This window comes from Furipterus horrens, unplaced genomic scaffold (assembly GCF_987537825.1).
Source record: "Furipterus horrens unplaced genomic scaffold, mFurHor1.1.pri manual_scaffold_5, whole genome shotgun sequence".
NCBI lineage: Eukaryota > Metazoa > Chordata > Mammalia > Chiroptera > Furipteridae > Furipterus > Furipterus horrens.
The window spans coordinates 176,442,030-176,451,580 of record NW_028327175.1 but is presented as its reverse complement, the minus strand read 5'-3'; positions in this window follow the sequence as shown (position 1 = coordinate 176,451,580).

The window sequence follows — 9,551 nt, the reverse complement described above, 5'->3', positions numbered from 1 at the left end:
GAATAGATTTTGTCCCAACCACCAGAAGGAATGCAGACCTACCTTCCATAATGGTAAGATAATAAATATGTGTTTTTAACCACAAAACTTGTGGTAATTTGTTATAGCAGCATCAGGAAACTAATACAGATATCCAACTCAGACCTGAGGAGAAAGATGGAGAATTTTTAGGGGGACCCAGCACCTTTTTCTGAAACACCACCCTGATGCCAGCCCAGCAGAAGCAGAGGTCAGTGCCCCAGGTTCTCCAGACACTCCAGAGCACATGACTGGGTCCCCTGAAGGCAGGTTTGCAGGAGGGGAAAGGCTTGTGGGGGAAATGCCCTGCCCACAACAGAATCCTAGCAGAGTTCAAGATGGAACAGACAGAGAGGCCCCACTCCTCTGGGACAGTTTTGGGGTGCAAGGCCATGCCTTCTCACCATCTCACACCAGTCCAGACCCCAGGAAGAGTGGCCACACTTCCTCTGCACACAGGCATCCAAAGGTTCCCAGACCCTGCTCCTGTGTGGAACCACAGTTCACCGCCACCTCACCACAGGTCCTCCAGGGGTCAGGGAAGGCAGAGCCTCATGAATCTTGTCCGCCCTGCCTTCTCCATCCTATGACAGGCACAGATGCCCCTCAGGAGCAGGGCGCAGGCTTGGTCTTTGGACGCAAAGTTCAAGGCTGGAAAACAAGACTGAAGCTCCCTCCTCCCACACACATACATTCCTTCCTTCCCACTTACAGCAGCCTCAGAGTCTCAGACATTTCCCGCCAGAGTTCTCCGCCGGGATGCTACGTACGTTTCATGAGGAGGCGCTTCCCCCAACAGGGTGCATGGAGGTGGAGCAGGCAGGGGACCTAGAGGGGCCTTACCCGAACCTCTCGGTCAAGGCTGGTTCCAATAGCCTCGACTGGGGCTGTCCCTGCGGTCTGATAATAAGTACTATAATTATAGGTGCTGCAGGTGCGAAGAAGACCCGGCGACATCACCCTCGGTTAGATACCCACCATGACAGGGGTGGCATGCCCTGCTCCCCTCTCCCTTGGTCCAGTCGGGGCTCAAAGTGCCCCGTATATACATTAACTTTAGAGGGAGTACTATTATTAACCCAATTGAGGAAAGTGATCTAAAGTAAATTGCCCAAATAGCACAGCCGGCGCGTGGGGAGCCGGAGTTAGAACCCAGGTGGTCGGGCTGTAGAAGCCACGCTCTCCACGCTTCTTTATTTTTTCTCATGAGATGGCGAACCAGGACGCTTCAGCAAGGCACCGCGCGCCTGGGCGGTCATGTGGTCAGCATGGGACCCTGGAGCGGGAGTGGGAACTATGCCCTGGGATCCGGGAGGACCCCTGGAGCCCGCAGTTTCAGTCCTCAAAGGAGCTGCAGCAGGTGAAACACATCCCTAGACGTGGTTTGCCCAGGCCACCAGGTATAACAGTCCAGGTAGCCCTCTCTCTGAAGCGGGCGGAGAAGGCACCGGCTCTGTCCTCCTGGAGGGAGTGGCCCTAGCACCACGCCGCGTACAAAGCTACAGAGAGCCCCAGGCGCCCGCCCTGCCCCCGCCTGTAGGCCAGTGGTTTCCGGGACCGCCAGGTCGCTCCGCACCCCTCCTGGGCCAGGCCAAGGCCACAGCCAGACCTGGGCGGAGTCGTAGCCTCAGGGCGCTGAGTCCCTACCCCTGCCGCCCACCGCCGCCCACCGCCTTCGGGCCGGAGCACGACTAGGGACAGCTCCCCCGCGCCTCCCGCCCCCTGCTACGGCCCGACGACGCGCTTTAACAACCTGACAAACAGAGGCGGCGGCGGGAGGCGCGGAGACCAGGGAGACCGAGCCCGGGGCCGCACCCCGACGGCCAGCTGAAGCAGCCTCATGGATGGTAAGTGCCCTTGTCTCCCTACCCTTGCCCGCAGCCGGCACTCCGGCCCCTAGGCCACGTTCCTCCATCCCGCCAGCCCTCACTGGGACGTAGCCCCTGTCCTGCCCCCGGCTTCTAGCGGGATACGGCGTGGGGTGGAGAGTGAGGCTGGCTCCTCCCGGCCAGTTGCGGGCAGGGGGTGTTGGGGATCTTGCCTTGTCACCGCCCCACGCGGTCCAGTTCCCGGAGCCCGGAAGCCACGCGCCCGCAAATGACCCAAAGGAGGCCCCCTTTGCTCGTGAGCCCCAGTGTCCGAGCGCTCTCAGCGGGCACTAGGTGGAGTTTCCCAGGTCCGTGGAAATGTGGCGGTTAGGTGCTAGGAGCAAAGGATCCTCCGTGTTTCTCCGTTTCTCACACCCGCTGTCCCCATCTTCTTCCACAACCCCTCCAGTGCCTCCCCTGGACTCCCTAAGGTATGCTCACCTTGATAGAGTTGAGGGAAGGAACAGGTTTTAGAGAAATCAGCCTCTCAGCAGTTCCCAGACCCCAAAGGATAGGGTTGTGATTGTCACCCAAGGCATCATCCCTTCACGGGCTTTCCTTAAGTGCCTAGTGCCCACACCCATCCCACCCTCAAGCCTACACAGGATTCCAGGGAAAATGGAGGTACAGGTAAGACAAGTTTAATTTCTACTCAGAAGCACAAGAAAATGGCTCATCTCAGCAATAATCCCAACTGTTTTCTAAGGGAAACCAGAAGGTGCTGCCTAGGGAAATGGCTTTTCAGTGAGACCCAGCAGAGCCCAGTCAGAAGCCCCTCTCCCCAGCAGACCCAGAAAGCCTGCTTCTGTGTCACTCCTGGGGTCCAACCCAGGGGTTGAGGTTGCTGAACAAATTCTGCCCCCAGCAGGCCAGTGGTGTGAAGGGGCATCACAAACCTGTTGGTCTCCACCCCCAGAGCAGGTCGCCCTGGTGATCGGGGGGCATCGCTGGGGGTCTGCTGCTGCTGCTGCTGTTGATTGGGGTGAGCTGCTGTCTCTGGAAGAGGATCTGTGCCATATTCACTTATGAGGAGCTACCAGGGACCGGGGCTGCCTCCAGCCTACAGGGGGACAAGCTCTGCCCTCTGCATGGCAGGACCCAGACAAGCAGGTAAGACAGGATGTGGGGCCCAGCGGGCTCTTGGCCTTGCTTAGTACCCTCCCTGTGGCATTTCCTTTGAAGTGGGGTGGGAAGGAAAGGTCTGTTTATGAAACACAGTCTCTGTGCTGTTGCCATGCCGGGAGCTATCACAAAGAAGCCACAGAATCCTCACCACAGCCATGAGACAGGCATTATGAAGTCCACTGTCCAGGTGAGAAAATGGAGGCTCAGAGGACATAAGTAGTAAGTGGGAGAACAGGCATTTAAACCCAGGCAGGCTGCTCCAGAGGCTGTGCTCCTTCTCCAGCTTGCCACTGCCATGGGCAGACAGGATTCTTGGCTCTGGTGCTCAACCCTTCTGTGCAAGTGCTCTGAGGCCACACCATTTCCTTGCTGCCTATATGTCAGCTCCCTGCTTCTGGACAGGCCATCTGGTGTGCCATTTGTGGTTCCCTCTTCCCTCCAAAGTCAAGACTGGTGCCCCTGCACAGCCGAGAGTGGGTCCAGGTGTGACAGGACCTCTACCCAGCCCCGGAGCTCCTGCCCCACACCAGCAGCAGCAACCTTGGTGAGTACTTCCACCAGGGCCTGCCCAGAGGTCAGGGTCTGCTCAGGCCAGGGCAGACCCAGCTGCTCACAGGCCTGGCTCTGGAACATAGCCCAGATGGGCCCAGGGATGCCAGAGTTTGTTACAGAGTGGGGGCCTCCAAAAATCCCCAGAGCCTGCCGGTTGTGGGATGGGGAAAAGGGAACAGCTTATAAGATTCCTTTGCATGACAATGGCTAGTAGCTTAGTTTCTCAGTTATGCAAATAGCTTTGATTCTTCCAAGGCCCCAAGAAGATGGGAGGGGTTTTGACCATGTAATGGTGCAGAAAGAGCACACAGAGCCTGCGCAAGGGTCTGAATGGTCAGAACTGGATACCATACCCACTGTGTCAGAGGACGCAGTCAGAGGTTTAAAAATAGGGGGCAGACATTTTAGCTAGGATCTCCATGCGGCTTTGAGAGGAGGAGAGGAGGTCCACGTGGTTTGCAAGGAGGGCAGGGGAGAACTCCATGTGGCTTTGAAAGGGCAAAGGGAGAACGCTGCATGATCCAGTGCAACATGGCACATGTTTTCCTGGACTGTTATACGGAGGCTGATGACATCGTACCCCAGATCCTGAAGGAGACAGCTGACAGATAAGGGATGGGGAACTTCTGGGCATGTTTTTGGCTTCTAGCCTTTTTGGGAGCAAGGGAAGTGCTGGGTCCCATGGGGGAACAGGGCTCTGAGCTGAAGTGCTCACTGTTCTCCCCAGGTTGGAATATTGTAGATAAAGACCTGCTTTCCTCAACACTAGTTGGGTTTTACACCAAGGTGCCACGTGAAAGAACCCAGGTTCATTCTGTAATAGTTTTGGCAACTCCAGATGCGACTAATGGAACCTGTAGCCAGGTTCACTCTGTAACAAGTTGGCCACTCTTTCTAGGTATTTGGGTTTACTAAGTGTCTGCTGCACTCCAGCTGGGGCCTGATATGGCCTCATGTGCCCTTTTGGAGTTAGACCTCACCATGCCTCTGTAGGGAGAGGGACTATCACCCTATTTTACACATTCTTAAACAGGCTTGGAAGGTTAACCGTGCCTTGCCCAAGGTCACAGAGGCAGTAACAATCTGGAGAACGGAGTTTCCCAGTGCAGGGCCTGAGCTGGGTCCTATTTCAGGATGATGTGTAGGCTGACCCAGAGGGCAGAATGGTAGGAGCTGGGCAAAGCTTTCTGCCCACCTCTTTTGCTCTGAAGGCTTCCCAGGAGCCGCCAGTCATCCGCGTGGTCCTTCTAATTTGAAGAGGAAGAAAAGAGGCAACACTTTACCACTGAGATATCCTCTGGACACCACAGAAAGGGGGCCAGACCAGGTGCTGGGTGCTGTGACCACCCAAGAAGGCCTGACCTCTGGGGATGGGGGTTGACCATAGGGGATAGGAGATGAATGAATACTGGGGCTTCTGCTAGGGGCCCCCAGAGGAGCAGACCTGGATGGACAATGCCTTAGTGTGAGGAGCTGCACTGGAGAGATGGGCTCCGTTCAATCTGGAGGAGCAGGTGGGGCACATATGGTCAGGAGAGGCCACAGGTCAAGGCTCAGATAAGAACGGATGGGCTGAAAGAGGGCAGTAAAGCCCAGAGCTTGCTGTCTCCAGGCCTCTGCCTTCCTTTGGCCTGCCAGACCTCCCAGCCCCTGTGTTGTAGGAGATGCATGTGTGGTGGGGACCATCAACCCAGAGCTGTACAAGTTCTTAGAAGACAAGAGTGAGACCCACTTCCCAGAGGGCTGCCTGGGGTGGCTATGGTTCTCCGTGGAATACCAGCAGGAGGCTGGTGGGCCTGATTGAGGCACGGTGGCTACAAGCCCCCTCAAAGACCTGCAACCCACTGGTGAAGCTCCACCTGCTGCCGGATGAGTGGCGCTTCCTGCACTCCAAGGCCAAATGCAGAACTGCCAACCCACAGTTTGATGAGCAGTTCATTTTCCAGGTACAGTGTGTGGAGAAGGCAGGGTCCGGAAAGAAGCAGGCACCCTACAGGAGAGCCCCAGCCTCCCAGACTAGCCAGGGTCCTGTGACCTCCAGAACTTCTGTGCCACAGGCCCTGCCTTACTCAGCCTGTTAGTTCAGAGCCTGCAGGAGCCTTGAACTCCAATAGCAATGGCAGGAGCAGGGGAGAGACATGGAGGCTGAGGGGGCAGAGGGCTAGGTTCCTCCTGCCAGGCTGCCTGGAGGACACCAAAAAACCCATTATTGAATCACTTACTGAATGCCAGGTCCTGGCCCATGGGGCACAGAGGAAGCACTTCAAAGCCCTGGAGCACTATGGGGTTTCTGGCAAGGATATCTAAGGAAGGCAGAGGGTGAGACCCCAGGCCCCTTGGAATGGGGACAGAAACTCACTTAACCTGTCAGAGGCCAGTGCAGGACCCAAGTGCCTTTGCTATATGTTGGGCTGCCTGGTTCAGGGTCTGGAAGTGCCGTGGCTGTGAGGGCACTGAGCCAAGCTCACAGTGGCTTAGGAGACTCAGCAGGTGAGTGGGGGCCCTTATGGGAAGCCATCCATCAAGAGCTGCTGAAAGACCTTACACAAACATTTTTAAGCACTGGGCAGTGGGCTGGCTGCAAGGTAAGGAGAGGCTGGTCGGCATCCATCAGAAGTGTGACTGCAGAGGCCATAGCCTTGATTCTTGCTCTCTTCCGAGGCTGAGAGCTGAGAAGAGGGGTGGCATGGGGCCGAGACCCTGACCATCCTGCTGGGGGCCAAGGCCGTGAGAATTCACAGGTGAAACTGTTCTTGTCAGGTCAGCAGGACCCAAAGTGCAGGCTGGCTAATCAGCATGGTCACACGTCATGCTCTCATACTTATTTCTCTTTGCTCATCACTTCCCTGCCCTGTCCCCACATTAACTTAATCCTGACCTTCTCTTGTGCTTTAAGGGGGAAGGGAAGGAGAAAAAGAGAAAAAGAAGAGAAGAAAATCAACACTAATTGACCACCTGTTCCTAGGTCAGACACTGTGTTTGGGTTTTACAATCTAGAAAGTGAGAACCTTTATCCCATTTTAAGGTGAGGAGTCTCAGGAAGAGGGAAGTTGGGGTGCCCAACTCAGATAGCAGACAGGCAGGTTCCCTAGGCTGCAGTGCAGGACCCCTCACACTTCTCTGTGCAGGCCAATCACTGGAAGGTCCTTTGAAACAGTAAGTTCCACTCATGGGTTTGCGGTGGTTCCCAAGGCCCTACATTCCTAACAAGATCCAGAGGGTGGTGAATTCTGCTGGTCCTCAGACCACACTCTGCGTGGTGAGACTGGCACCTATTCCCACCTCCTGGGGAAATGCTGCTGTACTGGCCATGCTGCTGTGGAGGGTCCCTGAAGATGCCTGGGTTTGGGGGGTATAAGTCTCTGGTTGAGACACCCCTCACCAAAAGCTCCTGTGTCCAGAACAATGTGCATACCATCCCATCTCTTGTCCCAATGCCTGTCCCCATCCTAGCCCTCATATCCCCCAGGTGTCTAGCAAGAGCATCACTCAGAGGGTACTGAGGTTCTGAGTGTACCATGTGGACAGGGAGAGGAAGCACCAGCTTCTGGGCCAGGTGTTGTTCCCCCTGAGGAATGAGACCCTGGCAGGTAACTGTCAGCGCATTATCTGGAGAGACCTGGAGGCTGAGCCTGGAGGTAAAGGTCAAGGTCACTAGACATATGCTACTGTGTGTCAGACTACCATGGGCAGCCAGCAGGGGTGGACCAGCACCCCTATGAGTGTGACTCAGGGTTGTGGCCCTGGGTGGAGCTGCATGGATGGAAGGGGGAATGTGGAGTCACTCCTGGGCAAGGAGGGGCTACTTGAGGTTCTTTTGCCCGGGATGTCAGATTACCTAGAGCAACTTGAAAAATTTGTGTTTGGATTCCACATTCAGATCACTGTGAAAGGTGATACTCCAAATGGACCACCAAAAAATATATTTACCTGCCTTCCCCCACCCCCTAGGATATATCCCATGGCTCAGAATAGGCTTTAGAATCCCCCAGACCCAGGTTTGAAGCCTCAGCTCTGGTCCTTACCACTGCGTGATATTCAGCAGATCCCTTTAGCCCTCCAGGCCTTACTTTCTCCATTTGTAAAGCAGTGGATGGGTTTAAAGGAGGGAAAATGGGTATGAAGTGGGTATGTCACCTGGTCCCCTGGGCCTGACTGCTGGGGGGAAAAAGGAAGGCAGCGGAGTTCTCCTAGCACCTGCCAGTGTGACGTGGTGCCTTCCTCTGGGTGTCTCCAGCCCCCGTTGGATGCCTCAGCTACAATGACAGTCACCGTGTTTCTGCTGCGTGCCAAAGGCCTGAAGCTCCAGGACAATAGGGGTGTTGTCAGTACGTTTTCCCCTTGGGGCAGATCCCTGCAAGCTTGGGGCTGGGGCTGGAGTCCAACCCTCAAGCTCAGCCATCCAGTTTCCATTTGCATACTGCCCATCATGGAGCACTCACTATTTTATAATCTGCACCTTCCCTCCATGGACACTGGCGTAAGAAGTCATTTCTTTATGTTGAAGCCAATGTTGCATCCTCTTGGCTTCTACCAAGATCCCTGACTCCTGAGACCAAGTCAGCTCCTCCTTTTTCTGAAGGCAGGGTCTTGGCTCCTTGAACTGTACTGTCCACCCATATTCCGGCCCTTCTGTGAAGGGACCCAGTTCCTCCAGGGAGAGGCCTCACACCTTCCTGCCCCCAGGGAGGTTCCCCTGAATACAGACATGGCGCTCTTCTGGAAGAGGCGGTACCCCAGGCTGGCAGGCCGAATGGTTCTCTGCTTCCTCCACCCTCCCAGAGCCCAGGAGCTGGAGGAGCAGAGGTCCTGCGCTGGCTCACCCCACATGCCCCACCCCTATGTGGGCCTTCAGCAGGGTGATAGGTGTCTGCCATCTTTCCGTCTTTGCATCTTAAGCAAGCTGGCATTTACCTGTCCACTGCTGATCCAAAACTCATCTAAATCCCACCCCACAAAACTTGGATCTCTGAAAGAGAAGGTGTTTTAAGGGGTCTCAGGGGCCTGAGCACCCAGCACCCAGCTGGGATGGATGAGTGCATGGTGCCAGACCTCTGCAAACAAGGGCCAGCCAAGCTGAGGGTGGTTCAGGAGGCAGAGAGGAAGAGGAAGGGAGCTGAGTGTGCCCTCCACCCTGAGGCAGTACACTAATCGACCGTTTCATCTTGTAAAGTCCTCTGACTGCAGCAGCTGTGAGCAATGGGTTCCTGGCGCCAGGGTGGCCATGCATACCCGGCAAGACCTCCCACAGGCCAGAGGCAGGCAGCTGGCACCTCTCAGCCCTCGGTCTGCACTGCCCCTCAGGTGTGTTTGTCAGTTTTCCTGATGAACCAGAACAAGTTTGTCAAGTGCAAGAAGACTGCAGCTGTGCTGGGCTCTGCCAACCCTGTGTACAACGAGACCTTCAGCTTTAAGGCCAACCCTGCGGAGCTGGACACTGCCAGTCTCAGCCTGACAGTGCTGCAGAACACTGAAAGGGACAGTAAGGCTGCTCCTGACCCCAGGGATGGGGCCTTGGGCCAGGGAGGGCTGTTGAGCATTCAGGCAGCAAGGACCCTCAGGAGAGCTCTGTGTTTCTCTTCTGTTCCCTAAGGAAACTAGCACTAAGAGAGGCTGAGACACTTGCCAAGGACACAGAGCTTGCTAGTGAGAGAGCTGGGATTTACACCCAGCTTTGTTCCAGTTTGAATGTGGTGTCCTAGAAAGAGGGTGACTTCTGCCACACCCTCCGGTGGCAAATTGCAAGAGGCTGGCAGGCCTTGGCCAAGTGACCTGATGCTGTGGGTCGGTGTGTTCCCTGCATTGCTTCATGCCTTCTGATAGCCTTCATGTCTTGGGAGTTGTCCCAGGCCACTCTCCCACAATGCCCCATACCACAGTGTCCACTGTCACTGTCCAGGGAAGCAGAGATGGCTTGTCTCCTGGGCCAGAGCTACCTTCTCCACTGTGACAGTTGGAGAGGAGAAGTTTTGTTGAATGTTCTCCCTG